The sequence below is a fragment of the Triticum urartu genome, chromosome 3 (assembly GCF_003073215.2).
Source record: "Triticum urartu cultivar G1812 chromosome 3, Tu2.1, whole genome shotgun sequence".
NCBI classification, from domain to species: Eukaryota; Viridiplantae; Streptophyta; class Magnoliopsida; order Poales; family Poaceae; genus Triticum; species Triticum urartu.
Genome location: NC_053024.1, coordinates 705,134,385 through 705,151,077, shown reverse-complemented (window position 1 = coordinate 705,151,077; position 16,693 = coordinate 705,134,385).

Sequence of the window (16,693 nt, the reverse complement as noted above, 5' to 3'; positions counted from 1 at the left end):
GATTGCCAATGCATTCCCTTCGTATCTAGTGTTCCAGCCCACCAATATTTTGACATGTTTGCTGTCAGTTTCTTGCACAAGCCTTTTGTGAGTTTAAAACAACTCATAGAGAAGGCCGGTAGAGCTTGGACAACAGATTTTAAGAGAACTTCTCTTGCAGCACAAGACATCTTCCTTTCACACCACCCTTGCACCTTCGCCCTCGACCGCTCATTGATATGTTCAAAGTTTTGCTCCGTAATTCTGCCCGCCGCCGTAGGAAGGCCAAGATACTTTTCCGACATAGCCTCGCGATGTATCTGAAGAGCGTTTTTAACACCCCTCTTAACAGAAGCCCCGCTGTTAGGACTAAAAAATACCGAGCTTTTCATCTTATTGGCACTCTGTCCAGAGCCCACACTATATTGTTCAAGTATATCATTCAACCTTGTGGCACTTCTGGAATCAGCCTTCATAAAGATCAAGCAATCATCTGCAAATAACAGATGTGAGATCCATGGGGCAGTGTTACTAACTCTGATGCCCCTATCAATCCACCCTCCATCATAGTTTTGCAACATACAAGAGAGGCCCTCCCCACAAAGGAGAAATAAGTAGGGCGAGATGGGATCTCCCTGTCGAAATCCTCTAGAGGGCGAGAAAGCCGGCAGTAGCTCACCATTCACCTTCACTTGGAAACTCACGGTGGTCACACAAGACATAACAAGTGATATCCAGTGTTCATGAAAGCCAAGTTGATGCATAATTCCCTGTAAATATGCCCATTCTACTCGGTTATACGCCTTGATCATATCTATTTTAACCGCACACCATCCCTGCTTACCCCTTTTCCTCCTCATGGAATGAACACATTCATAGGCGACTAGGATGTTGTCGGTAATAAGTCTCCCTGGAACGAATGCACTTTGCTCCTCTGCAATTATCTCGTCAAGAATCTCCCTTAACCGGTTAGCTAGCACCTTAGAGCAAAGCTTATAAAGAACATTGCACAAAGAAATTGGCCTATACTGTGTGATATTCTGCGGATTTCTCACCTTGGGTATAAGCACAATAACCGTACTGTTCACTTCATTCGGCATTTGTCCTCCATTGAGGAAATTGAGGACAGCCAGTGTAACATCTGGGCCAATCAGCTCCCAATGTTTCTGATAGAATCCAGCATGAAACCCATCACATCCGGGCGCCTTTGTAGGTCCCATAGCAAACAATGCAGCCTTCACCTCCTCCTCTTTGAACGGTCTGACAAGTCGTTCATTCATAGCATTTGTAATTTTATGTGGCACATGATGAAGAACTGCTTCAACTTCTGTATATTCTTGAGCCGTGTACAATTCCGTGTAAAACTGTTGTACTTCGGCATGTATCGCTTCCTTGGTTTCACATAGCGAACCATCCGCAGCTTGGAGACTGCGTATACGGTTCCTACTCTTGCGGGCTGCCGCTCGCGCCTGGAAAAAGCCCGTATTGCGGTCGCCTGCCTTTAGCCAATCAGCCCTCGATCTCTGTCGAGCCATAATTTCTTCTTTGTGCAAGAGATCAGAGAGCTGTCGTGCTAAGTCTTTGTCTCTTCCCGTCGGCCCCCTGAATAAGGAGTTCGATCTCTCTTTCTCATATTCCTTACGAATCTTTTTGATCTTGCGTTTCACATCACCAAACTTCTTTGTTTTCCAATCTGTAAGACGGATCTGCATTGCCGATAGGGCCTCTCCTAGCCCATGCAAACCTTGCGACCCCGCTCCCCGGGGCCAACCCTGGACCACTGTATCATTATACGTTTCATCCAGCTGCCAGGCCTCCTCGTATATGAATCTGCGTCTCCCTTCCCCCGCCCCCTGTGGTGAAACCAGCAATTGCAATGCCAGCATACAATGATCCGATTTTGGGGAAGGAACATGCTTAACAAATGATGCCGAGTACAAGCTCATCATTGCCGGGTTCGCTAGAAATCTATCTAGCCGTACCTTAACATTGCCGTCGCCTTGCTGCATGTTATCCCAAGTGAACGGGACCCCCTGGAAACCCAGGTCTAGTAATTCACATTCATCAAGACACTGACGAAAACCATCCATCTGCCATTCTGGCCGATCATGAGCTCCAAAATACTCAGAATTGTCTGTGATCTCATTAAAATCACCACCACAAATCCACGGAACATTATGCTGAGATTTAAGCCATCTCAACAGGTTCCAACTTTCGACGCGTTCACTTCTTCTAGCCTTAGCGTAGAAGCCCGTGAGCCGCCAAACTTTATTATCACTCCCGACGTTCTTAACCATTACATCAATATGTTGGTTCGAGTAATTATTGAGGGTTACATCAATATCTTTTGACCAAAACAAAGCTAACCCTCCACTAAGCCCATCGCTACTCACTGGGCAACACCCTTCAAACCCAAGCCTGGTCGTAAGCTCACTAACACGCTTCCCCTCGATCTTCGTCTCACACAAGAAGACCAAGGCGGGAACTTCCATCTTCACGAGGTCGTGAAGCTCTCGAACTGTCTCCGGGTTCCCAAGCCCGCGACAGTTCCAAGATAAGCATCTCATTGCGGCCCGCGGGGCTGATTATCAGCCTCCGCGAGAATTCGTGCAGCCTCTTCCTCTGCCTTCTTTTTCTTTGAATCACGACTATCTTCTCTTGAGTCCGACGACTCGTGCTCCTCACTTTGCCTCTTCCTTAACACAGTTTCAGAATCTTGCAGAAGCAACTTGTTGTGTCCTCCACCATGTGTGGCCGCGCTATTCATATCAACCCTCCGATACACCCTATTGTGGCCACGTCCCGTGCGCCCACCCCTTCCATTCGAGCCTCTTCCTCTAGCATTAAATTGGTATATCGCATTCCTCACCTTGCCCCTCCCTGTCTTTTCTGGTGAAGTCACCTCATCACCCGGTTCCACTTCTTCTTGCACATCTTCTGATGCATTGTGCCTCCCTTCATCTCCGGTGGCCTCATACTTATAGGTTGGTACATTGCCCCAACTCTTGTTCTTGTTTGACAAATACCTCAAGGCCTCACGGTATGGTGGCCTCCCATACTCATCTCTCCCTGCCGGTGTAGGGCATACCAACTCTGCATGCCCCAGTTTACCACAGGAGAAGCAAAAATAGGGCAGGTTCTCATATTGGATGTCAAAAAACTCAGTCTCCTTCTTTTTAGCTTTCTCCAGTTGCACCCACCGCATCAAAGGCTCATCCACCTTAATCCACACTCTGAATCTGAGACAATCTCCAAACGCAAAGCCCTTCCCATCAGCATCCAGAGTAACAACATCCCCTACCATGGCTGCAATGCGCTTTGGCCATGGCGGGCACAACAGATTGAACGGGAGGTTAACCACCCGCGCCCAAATCTTGATCCTATCGAACTTGAGTTCAGAGGGCCTCGATCTGATGTTAAACCTCTCCAACACCACACAGTGCTTTCCAACCATCCATGGACCTCCCTCCAAGATCCGATCGCTATCTCTTTTGTTCATGAAACTAGCCACAAAAACGTTCTCCCCGACGGCCTGAAACTCAACCCCTTCGGATTGCCCCACGCTGGGCGTAGCGCATCCCCGATGGTATTCACATGGAGCACCCTTCGGTGTAGTACCTTGCCGATCAGTGCATAGATCTCCTCCTCCGTCTTCTCTTCCTCATCATCAATGACTAGCTTTGTTCTCTCTTTATCCGTCAGCTCCAACCGATCCATCATCTGCTCCACCGTCTCCGTCCCCTTGTTTTGATCTCTCTTTCCTCCCATGGCGCTAGACTCCGCCGCCATCTTCGCCCGGCCTTCCAACCCTGACCCCTCTCCTATCGCGCCACCAAGGGTGGGAAAGGACGCAAGGTCCCCCCTTGATCACCCCGAGTAGGCGAGCAACAGGAACAGGACGAGCAGGATAGATGATTGCCGGCGATCTTGAAACCCTAAAACTTGCGCCCTCGAGATCGCCTCGTGCGCCGCCCTGCCACTCGAAACCCTAGGAAAACGTTTCGGGGCCCCTCTTTCGGGCTGATGCGCTCGTTTCGCGTGAAGTCGTGGGTGGCTTGAAGTGAAGGGAGCGGTCGCTCGTGGGCCTGCGTGTGTGGCGTCAACTCTTGAAGCCGGCCTCATGGAGCAGCGTCTGGTGTCGCGTAGCCGCGTACGCATACGCTTGATTGGAGCCAAGTCCATGACTGCCTGCACGTGCCGGACGGATGATGATGGAGTGCCTGACCACGCTACCTGTTGTGCATCGCTGGATCGAAACAGCTCTAGGCGTGCTAGAACCATCGGCTTTCGAGTAGATCGATGTCGATATACGCTTGGGAATTGCTTTCCGCTGTCGGGAGAGGAGATTAAAGTCCGAACTATGGAAGAGGGCCGGACATCATACTCCGGCACTTCCCCTCACGGCTATGCTTTTTTGAAGTTATATATGACGTGGGCAGCGGAAGCGGGGGCAGGCCGCAACTAATTATTGCGTTTATTGGGTTTTGAACCGTGAACCATTTGGTTGTAAGTTTATGCACCTAATCAGTCCATCCATCAGTCCGAATTGATGGAGGAATGTGGACAATATATTTCAACACTCCCCCTCACGTCTAGGCTATTTTAGTCCTTAGATGTGGGATTAATATAGGCCGCATAATCATTTTATTTAATACTGCGTTGACAGGTTCTTGAACTCAAGACCTCTTGGCTCTGATACCATATTGAATTCATACTCCAACCAACTCATCCAAAAGTCCGAACTATAGAAGACGGCTAGACATCATACTCCAACAACGTTGTGAGAGGATTTGGTATCATCCATTGGTACCGAGAACGAAAAATCATAGCCGTTGTGCAGGTTCAATTAAGAAAGGGAGAAATTCAGCTATGCATCTTCATCACGTGAGAACCTCTTAGTCAAGCTTGTTTGACTTAGAGTATTATTGGGCACCAAAGTGTGCTGAAAAATATTTGTGTTGTCATGCGTAACTACTGCCAATTTGTAAGTAGTCGGGGAGCTACACCATTGCATGGTAACCGTCAAAAAATGTGTCTACGAATTTTGCAACATAAGTCTAGGTAGCAACAATGAATTTCAATCATCGGATTCCTGATTTTAATTGCTCTCTTCTTCCAGTATTTTACCCTATGATCAAACATACCTTTTTCTGCCAATGACTTCATCAGCTAATTCTTCTTAAGTTTGTAAATGTGGAATATTCTTTTGGTAGATATATAGAGCTAACATGTGGGTGTATCAACGAGTCATGATTTATAGCCCTTATAGCACAAACACGGCGATTGCAATGTAAAGATTCGCCGGTATTTATGATCTATGTGTAAACTGGTACCGCCTTGAGGTGCCCCCTCCTTCTCATGTCTCTTCACATATGTCTTCACATAGATAGGGCCAAAATATTCCACTTCGTGTGTAACATGGAGCAGGTCATCATCTAGATTGATAATATAATCTTCAAATTCTTGTATGAGATCTTAAAATTAAATACCATGACTGGATTTCCTTTCGTTCTCAGTACATAGGAGTAGGAGGCATGAGGAACTTTGTAAAATCGAAGCCAAAGCTCAGATGTGCAAAATTCTACCATGATTTATTTTCAATTGGTACGAAAGCTACCAAAAGAACCTTGAGATCAACCTTTAGGTCCATGGACAAATTTAGCTAGTACTAATAAGATGCATCTTCTTTTCTGGAAGCAATCACGTGAACTCTTAGTTAAGCATGTTTGATTTAGAGTATTATTGGGCACCAAGTATGCTGAAAAAGATTTGTGTTTTTGTACGTAGCTACTACCAATTTGTAAGCAGTTGGGTTGTTACACCATTGCACGGTCACAGCCAAAAAATGTGTCTACGAATTTTTCAACACAAGTCTAGCTAGCAACAACGAAGTTCAATCATCGGATTCCTGATTCTATTCGCTCTCTTATTCCAGTATTTTATAGTATGAACATACATAATTTTCTTTGCCAGCGATTTCATCAGCTAACTCTTTTTTAAGTTTATAAATGTGGAATGTTGTTTTGGTTGATCCATGGACCTAAATGTGGGTGTACCAATGAGCCATGATTTATAGCCCTTGCAGCACAAACGCGGTGATTGTAATGTATAAGGACCCACGGGTATTTATGACCTATATGCAAGCTGGTACCGTCTTGGTCTTTAAAAGGTGCTCCTCCTTCTCTGATGTCTTTTCACATATGTCTTCACAAAGATATGGCCAAAATATACCACTCTGTGTGTAACATAGAACATGTCATCATCTAGATTGGTTATATAATCTTCATAATTCTTGTATGAGATCGTAAAATTAAATACCCAGGACATGATATCTTCTCGTTCTCGGTACATAGGAGTAGGAGGCATGATGAACTTTGTAAAATCGAGGTCATGGCTTAGAAGTGCATAATTCTGCCTTGACGGATTTCCAATTGGTACGTAAGCTACCAAAAGAACCTTGAGCTCAATGTCCCTGCATAGTGGCTCAATCTTTTTCTTGGACCGACTGATAGTGCCGTTAGGGCCGAGGAGACGCAGTGTAGGAGGTGGGGCACAGACACAACGCCGTCTCGTATCAGACATCATATTCTTCAAACCCCGCAACTTCACTTTTCCGAAGCTCACAACCCTTGAGCTTGTCAGACATGGAGAAGACAGGATGTGGAACACCGATGCCTGCACGGTCGTCAATTCTTTTTAAAACTAGATTAAAAAAAGTGTCTTTCACTTTTGTTTAGTTGACTAGGACAATGCCGTGCGTTGTAACAGGATATAATATTCTAGGACATTAGCTTGTGATTTACCTGTCCATATTACTATGATCATGTAAATAAATATTTATCAAATACCACTCGTGATTTACCTTATATTTTGATGAGAAATTTGATAAGTAAACTAAAATGGAATTGATTCAGAAGGTAAATAAAGTAAGATGATTGATTATCATGTGGGAAATGTAGGACGAAGAGATGGTGGAAAGAAAAGTGAAATGTGAAACCTTACAGTCTTTTTAGAGTAATAATGCATTTTCATCCCTCAACTTATCACAAAGTGTGGCTTCCGTCCTGAACTTTTTCTTCATGTAACCTTCATCCATCAACTCTTAACACCAGGTATATGTAGTGCTTGCCACGATATTCCTCAGCCAAACTCGGGTTTGACTTGATGTGTCAGAGTTTTCAGCATATTATGGCGCAACCTTTGTCCCTCAACTCTTAATATTGGGCAGAATTAGTCCCTAACAAGAGCATTCTCGGCCAAATCCAGTTTTGACTTTTTATGGCACTGGCTTGATCACATCTCATCACTGTAAGGTGGAATAGGACATCGTTTCTGCTCTCGGGCTCAGCTCCACTCGTGTTGACGAAAAAAATCAAAACAAATATTAGAAAAATTCAAAAAAATCTAATTTTTTGGATGGTAGATAATTTGATGCGTGAGGTTCGTTGCAAATTTCAACTCATTTGGACATTTGAGTAGCTCTATGCAAAAAAGACAAAATCAGGGTTTGTAAAAAGGTTTACTGTTCACACACTGTTTTGACCCGATTTGTCTTTTTTGCTTAGAGCTGCTCAAATATCCAAATGAGTTGAAATTTGGAATGGACCTCACGCATCAAATTATCTGTCACATAAAAAATGGATTTTAAAAAAAATTCTAATATTTGTTTTCAATTTTTTTCTGGCCAAGAGCAGATGAGCGTGGGCATCGATTTGGATTTTCGCACATATCTCTCTCGCGCGCGCCTGCGTGCACCGCGCTGCGCTGCGCCACTCGGGCCAGCAGCCTCGACCCACATGGCACAGCACGGCACGCTGGCAAGGAAAGGAAAGAAAGTGTGCATCCAAAGCCGAGCCTCGCTGCTCCAGCCAGTTTTCCTTCCGCCACCTGACGCTGGAACCGGCTTGCCTGCTCCCTCCCTGTGCTCCCATCTGTGCTCCCACTTCATCCTACGGCTGTCTTTTTTCCTTTTTTCTTTCTAATCTAATCATCTTCCTGATTTTAAGGGGGTGAAACCGGGCCTTATTTTGTTCCAATCAAATCAAGCCACGTAGACGGGAGCACGGATGGGCATACGACGAGGGAGCAGGCAAGTCTCGTCCCCTGACGCTCGGGCCATGGGCCACATACAGACAGGGATCCGTCGAGACAAGTGGGAGCAGCGGCACCACCGCTGCATATGAAACTACTAGGTACATCTTGCCTACTGTGAGATGAAGTTAAACTGGATCCTCGTGAATCCATATTGTGCCGGCCATCTGGCGGTCGTCTACTCTGAGACGGTACCTTGTGTTTTTCTTACATATCTACTTCTTTCGTTTCTAAATATAAGACTTCATAGAAATTCCACTATGGATTACATACGGATGTATATAGATGCATTTTAGAGTGTAGATTCATTTATTTTGCTTCATATGTTGTTCATAATGAAATCTTTATAAAGACTTATATTTAGGAATGGGGGGTATACTTTTCTCAATACATGTTGTACATTTTTTAATACATCTAGAATTATCATTGTAAGGTGGAATAGGAACACATCCCCCACCCCCCCCCCCCCCCCCCCCACCAACTTTCCTTTTGTCACAGCGCTGAAGACGGGCAGATCGCGATCCACACCAACAAAGTGACCGGGTCATATTAAATCTCTTGTTGACCCGGGCGTGAAGCCGGTGACGCTCATGCCACGGCTTTGGTGCGCCGCGCTGCACTAGGGGGCCGGCAGCCTCGACCCACACGGCACTGACGACACGACGTGCTGGCAAGGAAGGCAAAGGAAAGAAAGTTTGCATCCAAGCCGAGCCTCTTTGCTCGTTTTTCCGTCGCCTGACGTGCTCAGTGGCACTTTTAATTTGGACTGGAGAGATATTGGAATCCGTCGAGCCGCGCGGGAGCAACGGCGGCATGCAATTATAGAATCAGTGACAACATTAAGAAGCTAATATGTTTTCCTAAATACTTGTAAGTGCAGCTGCACTATTTGGTTGCAGCGAGTGCACGTGTCTAAGTCGTCCAATCCCATTTTTCTTAATGCGATTCCATTGCTACTAGTCCCCTGCGTTTCAAAAGATGATACCTGACAAAATAGAAAAAGTACCTGGTCGGTTGGTCCCCTCATGTCTTCACGTTCCCCTCTGTCCGCTATTCAATAAGATCCCACGTGCATGCATTGATTTGGAGCTCTAAAATTTTCTAAAATCTGTAACTTTTGACTCGAGCGTTGAATTTCAATTCTGTTTTCACCATTGTGTTTGTCTCGATGAGTTCTTCAAAATTAGATCCCATATTGGTATGTTTCGATAAATTTTTTTTGAAAGCAACTTTGGATGCTGCTCAGGCAACTTTAGTGCTATAAAAAGCAACTTCTTATTAGTATGCTTAGTATGATCGCATATCAATGAAAATCCCTTTGAAGTTGACTACCATGACTACCAAGTTAAGTACCTTCACCCTTTAAGTTTCCTACCATAACTAGCAAGTAGTCTATCATAACTAGCTTCGCTGCTAAGTTCATAGTATTCTAGGCAAGTTAGTTTTCAAGGTAGGCTAATAGTACCCTAAGGTGGCTACTATGACTAGCTAGTAGCTTAACATCATCCTTAGTTGTATACAACTTAGTTTCATATATAGGCGACTTTGGACCTAAGTTGCTAATGCTACTGAGCGTGCACTTGTGGGCTAGCCAGGTCGCGAGTGTTAGATGAGAAGTTGCATAGGGGTAATGACAAGGGGACGGATTAGACAATTGCCCACAAACCTATGCAAGTTCTTAATTTTCGGTCAAGTAATCTGTGAAAATCATTAAAATCTTCAGATATAATGATGCAAAACACACATGAGTTGGCTAGTCAGGTCAAAACTAAACCCTATATGGATATGTTTCTTTGATTTTTTTTCTTTTAAAAGCAACTGTAATGCTGGAGGAGGCAACTTTAGTACTAAACAGAAGCAACTTCACTCCTAAAAATAACTAATTAGCAACAGTAAGCAACTAACTAATAATACAAAACAACTTTGAATCAGAGGTGGATAATATCACATCACCTTCGTAAGCAACTTTCCATTGATAAGAGGCAACCTTAGTGCTAAAAGCAGGCAACTTTACTACATTTTGTGTCCTAGTGAATTTTATGTAATATTCTCCTAACTTCCTCGGCGGTACTTCTAAGTTGCCTATTGTTCATCCTTGTATGTCGTCATTGTTTCTATATGGCCTATAATACTATGATGTCGTCTACCGATGATGCTTTGGTGTCTGCTATTGCTAGTTATGGTAGACAACATGATGGTGAATCTTGGCCACTTCAGAGTGTTTGTAGGCAACTTAGAAAAACAATGATAAAGAACTTCATAATATTGTAGGCAACTGTTTTTGCAGAGTTAGGCAACTGAGAAGCAATTGTAGGCAACTAATTACCAATAGTATGCGACTAGGCATCAATATAGGCAATTTATATGATTTATATGCAATTGAACATCAACCGTACGTAGGCAACTAAGTATCAACAATAGGCAATTTAAGCTACCATGATAGACAAGTTGGGATAATGTTATCAAACTCACAGATACACATAGTGTAGTGAAATTGATTTGTATGTAGCACTAAAGATACCTTATATTTTCTGTGTTTTTTCTCGTTTTTATGCAAACCAACCTAATAGTCAGTCCAACTAGGCGAAAAAGAAGAAGTTGCTTCCCTATAGCACTATAGTTGCCTCAATTGCATCCAAAGTTGCCCTAAAAAAAGTTTGACGAAACCTACTCATATGAGATCTAGTTTTGAAGAACTCGTCGTAAAAAACCTGACGGTGAAAGCGGAACTAGATTTTGATGATTGAATCAAAAGTTATAGCTTTTACAACTTTCTAAACCTCAGATAAATGCACTTGGGGACAGGATTTAGGCTGATTCAATCGGCACCCATATGCGCTACGGGATGTGACCAAACAATTTCCTTTTCTAGCGTGGACAGCTGGACACAAGGACATGCACTTACTATATATGGCGATGCGCTCCAGACAGCAAACGAGCGCATCGGCGCTCCCTAGCCACGTCCATATGTTTTTTCTTCGGAAAACAAATTACGATGCTATGTGTCGCACGCGAGATAGAAGCCAGCGTCGCCTCCAGGAATACCCCAGTAGGATGGCCCAGTAGCACTCTTCACTCTGTTTTTAATGTTAATTTACTTTCTCCTTTTTTATTTTTTTTATTTTAAAAAGTCTAGAATACATATATTTCCTAAAGAATTACTTAAATTTTGAAAACAAATGCTTGTGCAGTGTTGAAAAAAAAGTTTATGCAACTTTAAGAATGTTTTGAAAAAATGTTTCAACGGGTATTTGAAAAATGTTTACCATGTCTTCAGGAAAAAACTTCAAAACATGTGCTTGAAAAAAATATTTAACATGTATTTGAAAAATATGACATGTATATAAAATAAATGTTTCAGATGTATACGAAAAATATACAATGTGTATGAAAAAACTACTAGATATGAAAACATGTATTTGAAAATAATGTTAATCATTACATTTGAAAATTTTAAATATGTATAAAGAACAAGTTTACAACACATATGAAAAGGTCAGACTTCATTTTAAAAAAATAACCATGTATTTGAAAAATGTTAAATGTGTATAAATATTATGTTTCATATGTATACGGAAAATGCACAACATGTATGTAAAAAATTAGACATCATAAACATATATTTTTGAAAAATGTTAATCATGTATACAAAAGATGTAGACATAAAAACATAAAATTTTAAAAACGTTGATAATGTATTTGAAAAATGTTAAAGATGTATATTCTTGATGTTTACAAAAAATGTACATTGCGTGTGAAAAAAAGTAGACATGTGTTAGAAAATAATAAAATAAAAAAGAAAAAACTCGAAGTAAACCAAAGAAAACAGTGGAACAAAGTGAAATCATAAGAAAAACAGGAAAGAATCGGCTGTTGGGGCTCCCAGCACGGCGTTTTTAGTTTTTGGGCAGCTGCTAATGGTGATGCAAATATCTATCACTTGTAGCAATATTTTTTGGCAGGACCTAATTTCTTTTGGGAACCATATAGCTATAGTGCTACTGTTGGAGGCGTTTGTTTAATTGCACCAAAAGACCGAAAAGACAGTTTTTTTGGGCATTTGGAACGGCCATGATTTTAGGAATGATGCTGAAGATGCTCTTCCTCCTAATAAGCACTCCCTTTGTTTTTATTTAGTCCGCATATTAGCTTTGATTGAAGTCAAACTTTATAAAGTTTGACAAAGTTTATAGAAATAATATAATAATTTAGAATAGCAAATATATGATATGGAATAATATTCATGATGAATCTGATTGTATTGATTAGGTATTGTATATATTACTTATCAGGAGAAAAAGGTATTGTATATGTTACTATTTTTTTAATATAAATAAACTTAGTTAAAGTTTGATAAAGTTTTTTTTTGTGAAAAGACCCCCAGATCTATTAACCATAGACTAGTAGTACAAGACACCCCTAAAAAAGAAATTACAACCAGGTCCCTAAGATGTCACACTTCTCCAACCTCCAAGATAGGCCGATGGCGCGCCACCGCAACCGCTCCGGCAGCCCCGCTGCCAGATTGCAGCGAACCTTGAAGAATCATGCGGCCGGGAAGTCATCACTGCCAAACATCTAGAAGACGAAGTCATGGTCGCTAGATCCGAAGCCAAAGAACTGAGAGCCCAAACGGCCGGCCAGGGGTGCTACAGCCGCCGCCGCCACTACAACACCAGACCGAACTCCCACTGATCCATCAATGTCGATGCCAAGATCACCGGCGAGAGGGAGTAAGGATCGGGGATACTTTATTGCCTTGCACAACGTTGCCGCTCCCATGAAGATGCCGCCGCCAGGAACACAAACCAATGCCCTATTTACACACCGGGCACCTAGATCTGGGGTTCCCCTGCCCTTCCGCCACCAAAGCGGCCGGAGAAGGGAAAGGGAACCCACGGCGACGCCGGGGAAACGGGAGGGAAACCTTGTCGTCGCTCTCTACGCCTTTCTCTTCAGTAGCGGTTCCCTGCCTCCCTTTGTGAGGAGTTAACCCAGATTATCCGGAATTTTTGATGGGGAGATGAGGAAGATCGAAGAAAAACACATTGGTTAGCATGGGACAAATTAACAAGGTCTAAAGGTAAGGGTGGTATGGGATTCCGGGATCTCAGATTATTTAACCAAGCCCTCTTAGCCAAACAAGCATGGAGGTTATTGGTTTATCCGGATTCGTTGTGTGCTAAGCTGATGAAGGCAAAGTATTATCCTCAGGGACATATTCTTGATACAGTGTTTCCTCAGTCTGCATCACTCACTTGGCAAGGTATTATACATGGTCTGGAATTACTTAAAAATGGCGTCATCTGGTGGGTGGGTGATGGATCTAGTATTAATATTTGGAGGGATAATTGGTTATCCAGGAGCACTGGACTTAAAATCTCAGCTAAAAGGCATAATACTAGATTGAGATGGGTCTCTGATTTGTTCTTGAGCGGGAGAAAGGTATGGGATGAAAATTTGATTAAGTACCTTTTCTATCCCCATGACGCAGAGGAGATTCTTAAGATTCATATTCATGCTTATGGGGATGGGGATTTTATTGCGTGGCACTACGAGAAAAACGGTATATTTTCTGTTAAAAGTGCGTACAATTTAGCGATTAAGTTAAAGGATAGTCAAGATAAATTGGGTCAATCTAGTGGAGATCCATGTGGAGAAAGAAGGCTCTGGGATTTAATTTGGAAGGCTAATATCCCTCAGAAGATAAGGATTTTTGCCTGGAGAGCAGCAACCAATAGATTGGTAGTCCAGACCAATAGAGTTAAGCACCATCAGATTACTTCAGGTATGTGCTCTATTTGTGGAGTAGAAGATGAATGCACTTTTCATGCCCTCGTTAGTTGTTCTAAGGCTCGTGCTCTGCGACTCGCCTTGAGAGAATCGTGGAATATGCCTGATGAAGAGTGGTTCAAATTTTCGAGGCCAGTTTGGCTATTGATTCTGTTGGATCTTTTGAGCCTGCAACAGCGAGAGCAAGTTTTATTTCTTTTATGGCGAGCATGGCATCTGAGAAATGATTTAATTTTTGGAAAAGGGCAGGAATCCATTGCTGCTTCTGCAATTTTTGTGGTAAACTATTGGTCTTCTTTTACGTCCTGTCATCACACTGTCGAGGTTATTCCTAGTAACAAAGGTAAAGAAAAAATGGGAGGTGCTACACCAGTTTTCGCAACATCACAACAACAGGTGGGATGGAAACCTCCACCAGAAGATTATATCAAGATCAATGTCGATGCCAGTTATGTGGAGAGTATTAATGCGGCCAGTGTGGGGGTGGTTGTGAGGAACTCATCTGGCGAAGTTATTATATCTTCGTGGGACTTTCTGGGTCAGTGCTACAGCGTGAATGAAGCCGAGCTGCGTGCTTGCCTGGCAGGCTTTTATATAGGTATTACTCTTCACCAGTCCATTATTTTGAAGACTGATTGTGCTTTTGTGCGTTCTTTCCTTGCAAATGAGGATCTTGACAGGTCCTCGCTCGTTGATCTGAAGAAAGAAGCCTTGAGTATTTCGAAGATGCTTAAGAATTTTAAAATTATGAAGATTAATCGGAACGCCAACAAGGTGGCTCATGAGATTGCGAAGTTTAGCTTTATAAGTAAATCTGATGGGATTCTTCTTAATAGCGTCCCGCCCTGTGTGGCGAATTTTGTAATGAACGATTGTAATAACATTATTAATTAATTAATGTATGGGTTTTTTTTCAAAAAAAAATGAGATAGTACAAGTACTCTAGAACAACTATTTAAAAAAACTAAATTCAGAAGAAAGTTTGACTTTAGACAGTACACTTGCAGGTGAGGAGTCAATGATGCGTACTCAAAGGCACCTTAACTAAATCCATTCAGTTCAGTATGGTGCGTAATCACGTGAGTATATTTTGGACACACCGATTACACACGACGATCGACGCGGACGCCACACCAAGACGCACGGTACATGCTCGGTTATTTCTGCAGAACCTAAAACAACAAAGAAATACTGTAATCAAGCAACGACTCTCTGTATGTGTACGTTCTTCATAGCAGGTACTAGCACCGACATCTTGATGCCATCAGCAGCGATATCGCCGGCCGGTTAGTCGCAGCACATCTCGCAGATCCAGCAGCAGCAGAGCGCCGCCATGCTGAAAAACGCGCCAAATTCAGACCATTATCAGGCCCGAAATCAACAGCGACATTAAGCAAGTAAGAAAAAGACGTTGTATCGATGGATGGTGCCCTTCTCGCCCCTGGATTTGGTGCTCCCCCGGCGCGACGTCTCCCCGCCACCACCGGCTTGACGTTGCTCCGCAGCCGCCGACGGGTAGTAGCCTGCACACGCACACGAACACGGCACAAGCATGAGCAAACAATCCAACGAGTTGGGGTACGTGCTATGCAGCCTATCTGATCTGAAGTTCTGAACTGAAGACGACACTTCAGCTAACTGAATCGATGCAGCGAACCCAGCGACAGTTTCAGTCATAAGCATGGAGGTCGAAAATGAGGATCGAGATTGATTAACCTGGGGGCGGTGGCGGAGCCTGGTTGTTCCTCTCGTTCTCCATCACCTATATATCTACCGATCAGCCTCGGACGTGCTCGCCGTCGTTTGGAGAACTGATGCTGTGGCCGGCGATCGATCGATCGCTCTATCCACGGGATCGTCTGCGCCCCAAGGTCCTATCTATATATACACACCACCCCCACCGCCAAAGAGATGCTCATAGACAACAGGGACGCGGAGATCACATAGATAGAGCATAGTACACAAGGCTCTCTCCCACTTTTCACACCACGCCACGAGGTGGCAGATTGACCATTAGCCGGATTCGATTCGGAGTGACTCAACAGCACGTGTCTTTACGAGCTTGACAAATCCAAAAGTGTGCTGCTCGAATCAATGGCCGAGGTTTGTTTGGAAAATAGTGAGACACACTAGCAGGCTAGCTACTGATCGACATGGTAGGCAGGTACAAATACAATGATCGAGAAGCTAGCCGGCCATGCACGGGTTAGTGCAAGGGATGGACGGTTCGGGTCGCGCCGTCGCCGGCTGGCTGTCCGGAGAAAGCTAGCTAGAGATCAGATGCAAAGCAACCATGCTCCGGCGCCACTTTCTGACTGATGTTTCCGGCTCGGCTGTTTGATATTCGCTCATGCCGTGTCTGAAATTTTGGTGATGCGACCAGGAAAAAATTATCTTGCTAAATGGAGCGTTCTTTGTCGAAAGGTCAAGGTGCTGTAGAGATATAAGATGACACTATGGTCGCAAGGATGAGGTGAGATGTCGTTCAGCCACTGAAAGCCCGCTACCTTGAGCTTGGATTGCAGCCTTGCTGGCTGGGTAAATACGATATCCCGAGGAAAATAAAAATCGCAACGCTGGCCGGCGACATGCGACACGAAGACGCTGACCCTCTCCGTGTTAATCTAGTGCCCTACATGATACCCTCACTAATTCTTCTTGTGCGTGCGTTGGCAGATTATGATTGTGGCTCCTCAACCCTCTGGTAGCTGGCCCAACGTGGCGACCAGCGATACGATGGCACCGCTCAACCCCACACGTCACTACTTCCTCGACGATTTCATCACGGCGCCATCCTGCCTTAGACCGCACTCAAGCGGCCCCGCACATC